The sequence below is a fragment of the Heliangelus exortis genome, chromosome 2 (genome assembly GCF_036169615.1).
Source record: "Heliangelus exortis chromosome 2, bHelExo1.hap1, whole genome shotgun sequence".
Taxonomy (NCBI): Eukaryota; Metazoa; Chordata; class Aves; order Apodiformes; family Trochilidae; genus Heliangelus; species Heliangelus exortis.
This window is the reverse complement of record NC_092423.1, coordinates 38,843,263-38,858,750: the sequence shown is the minus strand read 5'-3', so window position 1 is coordinate 38,858,750 and position 15,488 is coordinate 38,843,263.

Below are 15,488 nucleotides of genomic sequence, written 5' to 3'. Positions count from 1 at the left end.
GTTCACACCTGAATTCCTTCCTTTTAATGTTGATTCACTGGTTTTGCCTCTAATATGGTGAAGCAAAAAAGAGTCTCAAAATGCACCACCATACATCGGAGAGAGACGTGTAGGGTCAAATATGTGGAGCAATTAGGGAGTTAAGAAGTAAAATTAAAGCATTTCAACTATGACTCCCAGAAGACACCACAGCAATGTTCCTGTTTAGTTGGGGTTTTTTTCAATATAAGTTTTCAGTTCTGCTGAACTTCTTTTCATTGTGAAGAACACTTCAGTAGAAAAATTTTGATGACAATCACTTTTTCCTATGTTTGTCAAACCTTTAAAAGGACAAATTAATGCCATATCTTTTCTGTCCTGACATTTTTTACACCCATATGCAGAACATACACATTTCATCCAAGCAGATCACCAAAAACTGTATCTTACTGTTACAAATTACCTGTTATATCTCAAAATATAATTATAAAAAAAAAAAGTCATGAGTGTGTGAGAGTACTTATAGTGGGGTTCTGTGGAAATTGGTTTTCAACTAAAAAGAAATATTAATCATTTTATATAGAATGTAAAAGTTATGAAGCATGTCTGATAAGGATGGAGGAAGTGGTTAAATAATGAAGAAGATAGGTCAGGTATTATAATCCTGGTAATGTGATGAACTGGAAACAGTCAAACAATATATATTTTAACACAAAAGGTCATATAGGTAGGAAGAAATCATATAGAGAGAATGAATAGTACTAATATTGGGAAAGGAGTGATTTTGGAAAGGACTAGGAGGTCACAGCAGACAGATAATTAAATATAATTTTTCAGTGCTCAACTCTGGCCAAAAATATCATGCAATGTTTCGATATATAACTGAGGATAAGAGAGTAATATTGTCTATAAATACAGTATCAGTTAATTCTCTAGCAGAATTCTATGTCTCTTTTTTTTTTTTTAGCGACCTTTCTTGATAAGGATATCAAAGCATTGCTTGAGAAAAGATCTATAAGAATTATCTGGGGCCTGGAAAGTTTAGCTTATGAGATTAATTTTATATATATAGCACATGAATATGAAAATTAAGAGCTAACTTAGTACTGATTTATAAACATCCACCCAAAGAAAGAAGTTCTAATAAACTCTGATGTTTCTCAATTAACAAATGTGTAACAGGATCCAGGCAGCAGAAGCCAAAAGCAGAAGAACTGGAAACATGCAGGCTTTAAAGTGAACAGACTGACAAGAGAGGAAGAAGTTTTCCACAGCCTGATGTTTTTAAATTAGTATCAGATTGTTCACTAATATTTGTGCTTTTAGAAGCTGCCATCAGCAGCTGAGCAGCTACAGTCTTTGCAAACGATGTTAAGATTGTACGTGTAGATAAAATAAAATTAAATTCTGTTGCTTTAAGCTGTTAAGGAAAAAATATGTCCTGTTGCTTATTACCCCATATAGTCTTGGCTGTTTATTGATATATGAGAAGAGGGCCAGTATATGGGGCACATTGTGGAACAGGGTACCCAGCATGTACCTGAGGAAGCTGATCTTATCAAGTGCAGAATCCAAAGAGCAGGTAGAAGGTCATGTTTCCCTACAGGCAGAGATGTACAGAGGGAGAGTGAGAATAACCATCACTCTTTGTAAGGGTGGATAGCAAAGTGACAGTGCTGCAGGGAAGGCAGAATAGTTTAGAAATTTGAGATAGGGATCCTATCTAAATTAGGTGAAAAAATAGCGTGCTGACATTAATTCTGAGGAATAAATAGGATATATCATATACTGGAAAGATTAATTTGAACTATTCAAACATATCTGGTTCTGATCTCACTATAACTACTCTGCAATCACTTGTCAGCATCACCTGAAACGAACAAACAAAAAAAATTAAATTAAATAAAGAACAGAACAGAGACTAACCTGGGGACAATTATAATGGCATGATATAAATCTTGCCAAGATTTTTTTGTTGGCATGATATAAATCCTACCAAGATTTTTTTGTTTTGCTATCTCAGAGATGACATAATAGAAATTAGAGAACTTGGAAACAGCTAAGAATGATAAGGCATATGTAAATGCTTCTTATTTTGAGAGAATTTACATTAAGGAGAAGATGAATTTAATATCTGATAGTAGGATACACCCTCATGTCTAGTATATAGAAGATGGGACACAGCACTTTTGGTTACCCACAGTCTTAATTAAAAAACGAAAGAGATGCAATTAAATTAAAGGGCAACTTTTTTTTTTTTCTTTTTTCTTTTTTTGTTTTTTATTTTAAACACTGCCTAACCCACATAACACAAATACTCAGTACTTAAAAGGACTGAAAAAGGTAAGGCGGTTGCCTGAAAGAATAACTAGTGTAATCTTAACATGAATTCTGAAAAGATTTTTTTTTCCTAAGCATGCAAATAAACCTCATGCCCGAGGACAAAAGCCAGCCACAAGATGACAGAGCCTAACAAGCAGCTTCCCCAACTGAGCCTTTACTCCCGAAGGCCCCAGCTCAGCAGTTCTTCCCTGCTTCGGAAAACGTGTGCAGTGGAAATGTTCAAAGGGGTAGAGAACAATTAGGTGTGCGACTCCCATCCGAAGCGGGGGGAGGAGGAGAGGTGAATGCCAGATTTCCACCAGTCTGCTGGAAAATCTTCCTCTGCCCGAAGTTAAGCATGTGCTTAAATGTCTTGGACTTTCACGGGAGAGACGGGACCCCGTGGTAGACGACTCGTGGAGTGGATCAAGCATGGGGAGCCCTACGCTGCTGTACAATAAAGCTGAAGTCCCTTTTCCTGTTGTTAATCTCTTTCCTGTCTGTTAGCCTCAAGGCACAGTGAAGAGTTAATTGATTTTCATCCAGGAAAAGAGGACTTCACTGAAAAGTGCAGCCATGGAATTTTTTATTTTATTTTAAGCACCAGGCACACCTGCCAGGCCTCCAATTATTCCTCAGGAGGAGAAAGTCTACTGTTTTTCCTGTGAGGAAACCCTCTGATCCAAGCACTTGTCAGAGGCCTTTACTTCATCTCTGCACTGTGTTAATCTGCCTTCCCTTTTAAAACCTGGCTACTGGTAGAAGTTTTGGGGGTGTACAGGTGTTTAGTGATTAGGGCATTTAACCAAAGAAAAAAGAAAGCCTGGGCCAGTTTCCTACTCAGCCGGGGAAAATGTTCCCTGCAGCCCCACCAGCTGCCCAGCAACAGGGAGACAAATTTTTTGAGCCCTTAAAGCTGGGCTGGCTGCCCTTCCCTCCCTTCCCTACCAGCCCAGAAAAGGGGAGATGCCTTCACATAGCATCTTCTTAAAAAAAAAAATCATTTTGTGCCGGCCCTGACCCTGCTGCAGAGCGCTGGGGGTTTGGAGATACCCATGAGCTCACGCCTACTTCTAGGGAGTGGAGTTGGTGCAAACATCATGCCAGGCCACAGCTAACCTGAGAGTCACTCTGTTTTTCCAAGGAGACTTGCAATTTGACAGGAAGCACCACAAGGAACCAGGAGTTGAAGAGAGATCTTTTGCACTGTTTTTTACAGTAGCATTAAGTGCAAGACTGAGGTCCAGAATGAGCTCTTGAAGCTGCATCAGGTTACTGCCTCATTGCCACAGGGGTCCAAAAGACCAAAAGACCAAACAGAAAGATCTTCTCCAGCAAAGCACAGAGGGGTCCAGTCACTCATGGATGTCTAGTGGTGATGGTCTGAAAGCCCCTCAATTTGTCCCCCAGGCCTAACACAGACAATGCAGAAGTTGAGTCCATAGAACCAAACATTTTCCTCTATTGACTCATCACTGTACATATAGATTTACACACTTTACATATATAACACTTTATTTATTATTTCTTTAACACTTTACTATTTATTACCACTTTACATATATATTTGGTGTAATCAAAGCTGCATCACTTTACATATAGACATAGTCTTAGATGCCCAAAATCAGTCCAAATTTCATTTCGGGTACCTCTGTCCTTTTTTAATGGTTTTTATCAGACATGTTTTGAGCCACTGTTGCACAATATTTTTTGTAGTACTACATGGGGAAATGATACCTACTTTGCTGATGTTTGTAATAAATTTTTAAAAGGCAAAAAAGCAAAAGGGAAGAAATATTTTTGTTAAATTCAATCTTGCACAGGAGACTCTAATGGCTCTACATTTTTTTTTTAAATACCAGCATGAGTTCTGTTGTGTGTCTTGTACCCACTAATGGATTTTAACTTTATTACTATCCAGTTTTATTGGAACTAATCAGAAGACTGTAGGAATGAAAGGACTCCCACATTACTGAAACAGTTAATTTTTTTAAAGCCAGGCTACCGAAGCGCAAGTTAAAAGGGAGGAGCAGATCAAATCCATGTGTGGGTCATTTAAGAGCTCAGTCTCATTTTTGAAATATAGATTATCCAGGATAACATGAATTCAGCATTTCTATGTAATGTTGTTTCATTGATTGATCCCTTAGGCCAACAGGACTTGCCTGTAGACAGATATGTAAAAATGAGTTATAAAACTTTTAATATTTTATAACCTGTCAAAAAAATCAGTTAGAGGCTCTGCCTTTTATCAAGTTCTGATATCACAGCAGCAGATCTTCAGCAGAAATGTGGGTTTTTTTCATACAACTAAATGGAAGTTGCCACAAAAGCACACGACGAGTCACGACTCCAAAGAAATTCCTGGGTGAACAGTAGCAAAGGTGAAACGAATGGCCAACACCTGCCAAAACCTGCATGGAGAGTGCTGATGTCATCAGCACTGCCATCACTTCACAGGCAAAGCCTCCGCTCAGGTCTTGACAGGTAAGGGTAGGAGGCTATGACCTTCAAATAGTCTATTTTAAGATGCATTTTCTGTGTGGTCTTTTTAAGTCTCACTGAAGCAGGGCCCAGGCTTTTACTCATCAGGTCCTTATTTATGTTTATTTATAAGCTTTTCCATGGAGGTCATCCTGGTACTATGTGAGTGCATTATGTATATTAATGGCCTTGTCCTCAAGCTATGCTAGGAGTGATGAAAACGTGATTCTTCCCTCTGACAATAGAGAACAAATGCAAAGGGGGGTGAGGTGATGGGCCAAGGTCAAGCACAGAGTCTGAGGCAGAATCTCCTGTGCCTCAGCCTCGGTTTTGGTGAAGTTACAGCTTTTTACTGCAGTGGGAGCTGAAGCTTTCAGGGCATTTCCCAGGGTCAAGTCTAAAATGACATATCAGTAATGTGACAGTCAGATGGATACACGCACACAAACTTCAGGACTGAAGACTCATGAGCAGTTTCACAGACATTCATTCCTAGAGTTCTGCTGGGCACCTTTTGTAAGAAACAGGGAAACAGTGTCAACCAGCAGACATGAAGGTGGAGGATGAATTCTGGCTTCACCATAGGCTCAGCATGGGAGTACTGGCAATTTATTTAACTTTGCTGCAGTGTACTGTGAAACAGACATTCTGACACTAGAGCCACCATACCAAAGCTTTTCTGAACAAAACACTGAGCTGAAAAAGTCATTGTTCAGACTTTGATAGCCTCACGAAACAACTCACTTTCCAAACCTTGTTACTCTAGATATATCATATTGTACCATAAGAAAGCATCCACTGCAGCAGTGGAAATATCCAGTCAGCATCACAACAGTGTTTAGTACAGTCAAGTAGAACAACAAAGTTTGCCCATTTGCCAGGAGCACTGTTTGGGACAGAACTGCACATGGAAATAGTTAACCCACATGATAGTAAAATACTGGTAATCTGCATGATGTTGACATTCAATATCCAGTCAACAAAGATGAGAAAATACCATGGAAACCACAGCCTGTCCTGAGGTACACTGAAAAAGAAAGCATATGAACCTCATCTCTGAGAAGCCTAACATGCTGTAGCATCAGAACTGATAGTCCAGGCTAAGTGGCTGAGGATTTAAGGTTTCAGGACACACAGCAGCTGAACTGAAAGTAATGTGAACAAAGGTGAGGTGTTTAGCCTGGGGAAGCATGGTCTGCTGGTAGGATGTGAGAGGGGGAAAAGCTGGGAACACAGCGACCCACAGGAAGGTGGGAGGGGGAGGGAAAGAGGGGGATGAAGCCACAGTGAGTTTTCCCTTCAGTGTACCTCGCAGGAGATTAACAAAGAATATGGTTAATTATTGCTTCCTGCCCACCTGCCTAGTTCCTTCAAAACCAGAGCTCGCTCAAATAACACTCACTTCACTTGGCAAACTCACCCCTAATGGTAGTGGTTACAAATTAACCAAGTCAGTTTGCCTCTTTTACCTCAAAGGAATTGCAATTATTTCCCTCTACCTTTTTCTCAGACCTGCTGGTGAGCTTTCAGTTTTCAAGGATCAAAACCTGGATGTCATGCTGGGGTAAATCAGCATAACTTGTGTTCAAGGCAGGGATATTGTCTGCAGTTACACTAGTCAGTCATCCATCAGTTCTGGATGATCAAATTCACTGTCCTATTTACTGCCTTCAGTAATTCTGTGTTATCCTAGCTGGTGCTAGATTTATTTTGTTAATAATTCATGGGTTGCCTTCAACTTATGACTCTCTGTGCTACACAAATGATATGGAGCAATTAAACTACCTTTAAAGCACCTTGAGTGCTGTTGGCAGGATCAACAGCAAGTATTTAGAAGAATATTTAATACCGTGCACTGCCGGCATGCATGCTGGGAAACAAGCTCACATCCCAGAGCCTACCCCGAGCCAATCACAAGAGAATGGCTTAATTGGTTAATCATATAAATTACAGTCACTTAATCATTTTAATCACCATCAGCCAATTAGCTCGGAGTTATGGGCTCTGTGGTAACAGTTATGCAAATGTTTGTTCCACTGCAAGCTATTAACAGCCATATTTTCTGTATCAAGCTGACAGTGACTGATGTGAAAAGGGAAGTGAAGAAAATGAGCATTTATTTAGTATAAACTTCTCTCCTTCTGATTAGAATGAAGCAAACTATAGGAGTGGCCTTAAAATACAGCAGTTGTCTTTTTTACCATAGAAATTACCCTCCATTGGTTATGCTGGTGTGGGCATGCTGAGGTGCTCTCCTAGAGAGTTTTTGCAGAACTCTACCATGATTGCCCCAGTGTTCCAACATCCCTGTCACTGTTACTGAACCGTTTCACTAGCAGGATAGGAATAAATCTTATCATTCAGTTACTGGAAATATGCAATACTGAGTGAAGGCTAACTGGGTACTTTTCAAAAGTAGATAGTTTCCTGGAACAGAAGTGTAACACCTTTCCTGAGTAACTGGGTTTTTCCTGATCTGGTTCTGTCAAAATCAACACTAAGTGTCATCTCTACAACAGCAGTGGCATCATACTGGCATAAGTGGAGATACTCATTGCTCTCAGCAAGGATCAGAATTTAGACCTTTCTAAAGGAGCTCTTTCTTCTCATTGGTGAAAAGGCATCAATGAGATTTTTCAATATTTGCATTACTTGGGCAATATGGGGCAGCACAGCAATAGCCAAATGCAGGAAATGCAGAGCAGCAGAACCATCTCTGGTACAGAAGGACTCCGGGGTGCATTGGAGTTGGGACATACAAGACATCTGCATGATCAGATAGCCATTGGCATTAGTTCTGCTCAGGAAATACATTGTTCTGCCCCATTATCAACTCAAGTCTCCTGTGACAGGCATGTAAAAGTTTCAGAGTTTCATTCCTATAATAAAGCTGCTATGGAAAAGAAAATGGCGGACAGAGGGGGGACATTTGTTAACATTACTTTTTTTTAGTTTATGATTACCAGCCAGAAGCACACTTAGATACGTAGAAGATAAAGCAGGTGCAACTGGCATCATTCTCTGGGGTATTCAGAAGTTTGTCACTGAAGGAGTGGCACATCTCTCAGAGAAACACCTGGAATCTGCAAAGCCTTGTAGAGAGAATGCACTTTTTATAGTTGCTGTGAGAAGCCACAAATTGCCCATTCTCAAAAAGGCCTCACTGCCATCAAGAATCTGGGCTGAAAGTTATGGGGGAAGTTTTCTGTAAAACTTCACTCACTTCATAACATTTAAGTTTGATTTTTTTTTGTGTGTGTTTGTGATGTTGTTTTAAAATATTTGGGGTTTCAAAGCTCCATATCTGAGGTATTAGGAGGAGTAACTACATGTATGCCACCACATATATCACTGTCACCAGAGTTAAGTATTATGGCTTAAATTAAATATGTATACTAAAGACATAAGCAGAAAGAAAACAGTTATAAGCCATGGTCATTTGAAACCCTATAATCTCTTGGACTCTATAGCTCAACTAACAAACTATAACAACCATCTATTAACCATTTATTAGTCCCTTATCAGTTACTCATAAATAGAACCTTAGTGTAAAGCATGATCAGTTTGGCTATTTAAATTAACAGTCAGTTTGAGATGATAATGTATGAGTTGAGTAACTTATTTCAGGACTGAGGGGCTGATCTTGCCCCATAGAGCAGAAAAATTAATGCCCTCACTACGTATTACTCAACTGAAACACGACTTGGAGATGAAAAGGCTGTTCACAAAGTGTTCACAAAGTGTTTCCTCTTTGGTGCAGGGGAAAAGAAATATGATTTTGAGTTTCATCTCGCTCTCAGTGATTCCATGAATAAATGAGCTATGTGTGTACATAAGTTGTAAGAGCTACAACTAGGTTGCCACCTCTCAAACGCAAAAACACCTGGCAAAGCTGGGCCAAAAATCGCTGCTACAACTGCAGATGGGTCTGTACATGGAAAGCAACTCTGATGCCAACCAGTAAAGTCTATAATAAAGGCAGCCAAGCTGAATGGCAACAACCCAGAGAGCAATCCCATTCATAATAGGCCTGTGAGCTAGGAAAATATTTGCATACAAATTTTATGGAGGAAACTGAAATTGAGATTAAAGCCTTGATCTCATAAAAAGCCTGGACCTAGCAGTGCTCTGTGCCTACAGAGAAAGGATCCAGCACACCACACAAGCACAGCACCATGCCTGTATGGATGGGAAGGACCTGAGAGGCTTGGGGATCAGTGCCATGGCTGCAGGAAAACCCGGACCTGAGGCTCAGTACTGAATAAGAAGCCCAGGCCATTAATCCCTGTAAAGGAACAAAACGCCTGGCTTCACAGTTCCAATGCCCCAGTGCTACTGCATCTTTTGATGTCCTCATTTGGAAGAAATCCTGAAAATTGCCTAAGTGGTGCTTTTATAAGCAATGCCTTACCTTCACCAAGAAAGCTACAGTTGAGTAGCAGTATCTTTCAGCTGTGTTGACAGGGTCCCCTGGTCTTTGCTGTGCCCTCAGCAGAGATACTTATGCCTGGTAAGCACTGCTTCCTCTGCCAAGGTCATTCCCTGGCTTCACAGGCATGCTCTGCCCCAAATAAATTAATAACGGAGCACACCTATCAATATTTATTACAATTACTCAGGCAGAATACAAAACAAAGGCTTCATCCATCAGCAGCATGCAGTCAGACCATTGCAATGACCCCAGGACCAGGCTTCCAAAACCTTCACCCCCTGTAAATGGTGTCATGTCCTGTCAGAAGCAAGGCTTGGAGCTGCTCTTCTGCTTCTGCAAGGAAGATGGAGCCAGGTGAAGAGTCCAAACAGAAGGAGACTTTCTTGCAGAAGAAGGAGAGAGCTGTTAGGGCTTTAATTAGCCTTCCACTAAAATATTTCCCAATGCCAAAGAGGAAGTGTGTTGTCTAGGATACTAATTTACCCTGTCAGACTGAAATCTTACAAAATCTTTCCATGACCCACATGCTAGAGGACATCTTTATGATGGTGGCTGTACAAAACCACTCACTTCAATAACTAAGTGGTCATAATATAGCCTGTTGATTTTCAGATTAAAAAAATAAATACAGCTGTGATTTTGTGCATATTCGTACACTCTTCTATTGCCTTTAGGAGAAGTAAAATACAATTTTCTTGGTAGGTTATTGAATGACCACCAAATAGTATGTGTAGCATCTGCTACTGAACAAAAATATTCTGTGGATTCTTAAAAAGATGCTTTAATGTTAAGTTTTCTTAATTTCTTTACTAGAAATTTACTACTACTTTACTTAATTTCTTTACTAGTTTTCCTATCTCTACATTCACTTCAACCACACAGTGTGTAAGGAATGCCAGATCAGCCTTCCTGAAAGTTAGGCTCAATTAAGCCAGGTGGCCCTTGGTTGTTAACAATTGATTAGAAAGCAAAAGACAGATTTACAGCAAATTAGTTGAGAACTGAACCTTTTTCTTATTTTTTGGTAAAAGTGACCTCCTTACTGCCTGCTTTTATTTTTGGTATTCCATTAAGATGCCTGTATTTATGCTACCATGTCTCAGTAGAATGGCTTTTTTCATTCTATTGACAGACCTGTCACTTTGAAAAGAACTTAATGCTGCTGCTGGTTTTACTGATTAGTGATACCATTGACTATATTAAATACCATAATGATCTTAATATACTGTTGTGATTCAGGTACACAATAGTGCTTGTTTTCTGCTTGTAGGGAGGTCACACTGCACCACACTATTTGTTTTCATTAGTGTGCTGAGGGTCGAGAGGGACATCAGTGTGCAGCCCCAGAGCAGGAGCAATCTTCAGTCATGAGCAAATTTCTGTGCAAATTTCTTTCTGATATTTCTAGCCTTTCAATAAGCACGATGAAATCTTTGACCTGCCTTATGCAACAGTGTGCCTGAGGAGTGGCTTGCATCCCAAACTCGATCAATGTTTGTTTCGGGCATGGGCTGAGCTGAATTCAAGAAAGGGCTGTGGCAGCAAAGTGAAGTCCCAGTGGAATTTTAGGCACCTCAGGGAGCAGCATCTGAATAGGGGCTCTCTGAATCTAATTTTTGGCCTAAATTCCTGTTTGAATTGAAGACTGGTACATCCAGTTCTTGTAATACCAATAATAGCAAGGTAGCTCTCTAAGAAAGAACATAACCACTTCTGGTTTTAGAGGTCTAAATATTTTTGGAAATATCACTCCAGAGAAGCCTCTCGGAGCCCATCACCAAAGCAGAGGCAGCTGGCATAAACAAGCCCCTTCTGCCTCTCAATCTCCTTATCTTTGACGTCTTCACCAGGCTGCAGGAATACCCAGACCTTTAGAACCAGCGGGTACCAACCAGGCCTCCAGTCCCTCACCTCCCACCTCCACTGTAGGACGGGGAGGAGGAAATCCACCTAAAAGCTCTTTAATCGAGACAAGCACAGGGAGGTTTGCGTTTCCCAATTACAGTAACAGGCAAAAAAAGACAGGTTCGACTTGGAAAGAAAAAAAAAAAAAAACAAAACCGATTTAATCCACAAGGAGAAAGAGAAAACATGGCCAGATCTTAATACTTTCTTCCCCCCTACCCCTCCCTTCTCCCCGGGCCCGGATCGCTTCCCTGCTGCCTCCCCCTCAGGGCACAGGGGACGGGCAGGGGGGGTTTAGGGTCAGTTTCCCACACGCTGTTTCTGCCGCTTTTCCTCCTCAGGGGGAGAACTCCTCACATTCTTCCCCCGCTCCAACGCGGGGTCCCTCTCACTCTCAGGAGAGTCCTTCAGGAACTCCTGGGACATGAGTCCCTCCCAGGAGGTGCAGTCCCTCAGGAACTGCTCCAGCCCGGGCTGCACACAGAGTCACGGCTGCGGCGGGAGCAGTCACCTCCTCTGACACGGGCTCCTCCACGGCTGCAGATCCACATCTGACCCTCTCTGCAACCCTGCACAGGCTGCTGCTTCACGTCTGCCCACCCGTGACACTTCAGGGGCTACAAATCCGCATTTACCCCGCCGTGGTCCTTCAGGGGCTGCTCCACCGCGCTCCTCCATGGGCTGCAGGGGCACAGCTGCCATCTCACCACGGGCTGCGGGGAAACCTCTGCTCGGGCAGCTTTCCCCCTCCTTCTTCACTGACCTTGGTGTCTTTTCCCTGGCATTGTGCTCTCACCTCCTCTCCTCTGCTCTGTTACCTGCAGGGATGCATCCTGCTTCCCAGATCTGCTCGACCTTGGGCAGAGGTGGGGCTGGGGTTGGAACTGGGGGAGCTTCCAGCATCTTCTCACAGGAGCCACCTCTGTGCCCCCTCCGTTTCCAAAACACCACTGCACTTACCTAAGAGAAAAACAGAGAGCAAAATAAGAATGGAAAACAGTTGGACTCTGTTTTCAGTAAGAGTTAAGTACAAATTAAGCACCAGTATAACTGGGTAAGCTTTGTCTTGGGCATGTCAAGCCTTTGGTATAGGGCACATTTTCTCCACTGGCAATGCAATGTACAGCTGCAGATTTCTTGAAGGCAAAGGGAATTGCAAACTCCCCTTTGACTTTCTCCCTCTGCAGTGATTGCATATATGGATTCAAAAGATGTTTAAGGGCCACGGGGAAATTAAGGCAAACTCACAGCTGTAGTGCTTAAGAAATGTAGGAATAGAAAGGACATGGTTAAATTAATAGGGGTGTTCTGTTGTTCAGATCTGGGAACACGGAATACAAGCCAGGTCTGGGCAGTGAATGTTAAAGCAGCAGTAAAATGGGCAACATTAAAAGTATAAAAGGACTATTATAAACTCCTGATTTAGCCTTCTTAATAAAAACTGAAAGCTGGCATTGCTTCCAGTAAGGGCTACTGAAAGTGTGACTGTGTTAGTACAGGTGGGGCCAGGGAGAGGGAAAGGAAGAGAAAACAGCATCAGGAGAAAGTGTGCTTTTATTGTCTGATTTTGGTTTTTATTAGCAAAGTTTGTAATGAAAAAAGAGTAGCTGGATTGCTCCACTTTATGTAGTAAAGGAAAGCCTGAAGAGTCCCCACAGAGAAAGAAGAGAAGGAACGTAACTTTTTAACATGTTTTGTTTTCTGTCTTTGAATCCAAAGATTTCAGGCCTCAGGCAGCAACTAAGGCAGAAGTTAAACTAGGGAGAAGACAGAACACTTCCTTGCTTCTTTTTGGGCTGGCCATAAGTGAGAGGTTGTTTGGTTTGTCAGAGCTTTTTAATTGTAGATTAAGGTAAGTCAAATAACCTTGCACTGGTTACGGACTGAAAAAAGCAAGGTTCTCTTAGCCCTCAAAGAGCCTGACTGATCCTTTGAAAGGTGCCCTGTCTTTACCTCTGTTGACTGCACAAGGGCCTTCATCAGCTCTTGTTCCTCAATCAAGACCCTCAGCTACGTGCCAAACTAAGGTGTTGTGAACCTGGAGGCACTGTGAGACAAAACACAACCTCTCAGGGTATTGTAAAGCACCCTTGTCAGTGCCACTTCCACTGAAGACAACAACCTCCTCTCACCAGGCAGAACTTCAAAGCACTGACCCCAGCCTGGACATTATTAGTTTATGACCAAGAGAACTCTGTTCTGTTCATTCTTTTCTCATACACTGTATATTAAATTAACTGAATAGTTTTCCCCTGAAGAGCTCTGTCTTCTTCCCATTGCTTATTCTTATTTAACCCTTAAGTATAGCATCTAAAGTAATCGAGAACTAGTGTGAAAACAGCTAAAATGAAACAGCTGTTGACCCTGGTCTTTCATAGAATCATAGAATCATAGAGTCGGCTGGGTTGGAAGGGACCTCAGAGATCATCAAGTCCAACCCTTGATCCACTACCGCTGCAGTTACCAGCCCATGGCACTGAGTGCCACATCCAGTCTCTTTTTAAGTATCTCCAGGGACAGAGAATCCACTACTTCCCTGGGCAGCCCATTCCAATGCCTGATCACCCTCTCAGTAAAAAAATTCTTTCTAATGTCCAACCTAAACCTCCCCCGGCACAACTTGAGACCGTGCCCTCTTGTCTTGCTGAGAGTTGCCTGGGAAAATGAGGGACAAAGAGTATTTTTATTATCTCAACTAATTCTGATGGTTTTCTCAGTTGTGTCATGTAATATGCTACTATTGATTAGGTTAGTGCAAATTTTTTTCTTAGAAAGAAGTATGTTAGATCACTTTGTGGCTAACCAAGGCATTTGGTTTATTCTTGCCATTTCTAATTGACCGAAATTTCCCTAAGAGCAATGAATAATTGAAAGACCATTTCCCACAAGTTTTGAATTGGCAATGGATTTACATTGACCTGTGTCTGCAATACTGCAGGTTTGAATGAGGATCATCAGATATAATTAATTTCTTCTTCCTCAGTGAACAGTACAATGTATTTGCCTGTATGAATGCCTGTATTTACAGGACAGGACTTCACAAATGATTTTTCAGATCAGTTTCAGATAAACGGTGTGATTTGGTTATGTAAAGAGTAACGCAGGTGGTATATTGAGTAGCTGCCTGTAACACTGCCATCCCACAGAAGAGTGTTGAGCATCTTGCAGGATTAATCCTTAACTGAGGGCTGTTATGATTCACATTTATTCTGACCAGCTCCTCCAAATAAGAAATAGGCCCCACTTCAAACTTTGATGCAGATGGAAATTGGCTGCTGATCAATTAGACAGAAATTAGACCATCACTCGCTAAACCAAGGCATCAGCAATGTGCTGATGTATTTCTCAATAGAAACTTGTTGAAATCATTCTGCAGCTGTGGTCAGAGACATCAACAGAAGTTTGTTTCTCTCCTTCCTTGAAGCTCTGTCCCTTATGGGTCCAAGAAGAGACAGCTGTGGTTGTGCTCTGGTGCATGGAAGCACTGGAGAGCTGATGAAAGGGATCAGGTGACAATTTCAAACTGTGGTTCTTGATGCTGTACTCCTAACTTGAGCAGGGTCTTATGCCTCCCAGGCTGGGAGGAAAAGTCTGTCTTAAAGAGCTATACAAGAAGCTCCCACTAAATGGAGGCTGATGCAGACAAAAGAACAGGAATTTGTGTGGATTTAGACCCTTATATCCCCAGAGATGAAAAAAGTGTGGTAAGGTATTAAAGGACAAAATCTCCTAATCACTTGAGTTTAATGGAGGAAATTATGAAAAGATTTGAGGAATCAGCGTCGAGGATTCAGATACTATGGCAGTAAATACTGCAATTGTTCACCAGGGAGAACAGTATGCCTGGAAAGCTTTGTAAAGGGCAGGACAAGCAGCTGTTTGATCCTGTCTTCATGAGTAATGCATGTCTTACAGGTCTATGATTGTTTACTGTGCACCATGTTCTCTGTATTTCCATTTCTATTTTGTTCCAGGTAATTATAACCGAGTAATATTCCCACAAGTATAAAGCTATAGTTAGGTACTTTCATTTCCTTCTGACGACCTAATGACATTTTATGAATAAGAAAACCTCTCCTAATTGGATCAAGTCTTCACTCTAGACCAAAAATATATCCACAATTGTAAGAGAGTCTGAGAATGTCTCTCAGTCCAAAGGGTGCCTGAAGATTCCTGTCGAAGACAAAAAGATGGTGCAACAGGCCATGTGTGTGTGGGCATCTGTGTTCAGTTTATGCACTCTACTGGATAAGAAATGCTGTGAGCATGGCTGAAAAAATTTAAAGATTACTTTTTGATTGTGTTAATCACCATTCAACCTTTGTTTTGAGCCAAAATTTCAAGGGCTGTAGATTGAAACAAGTAC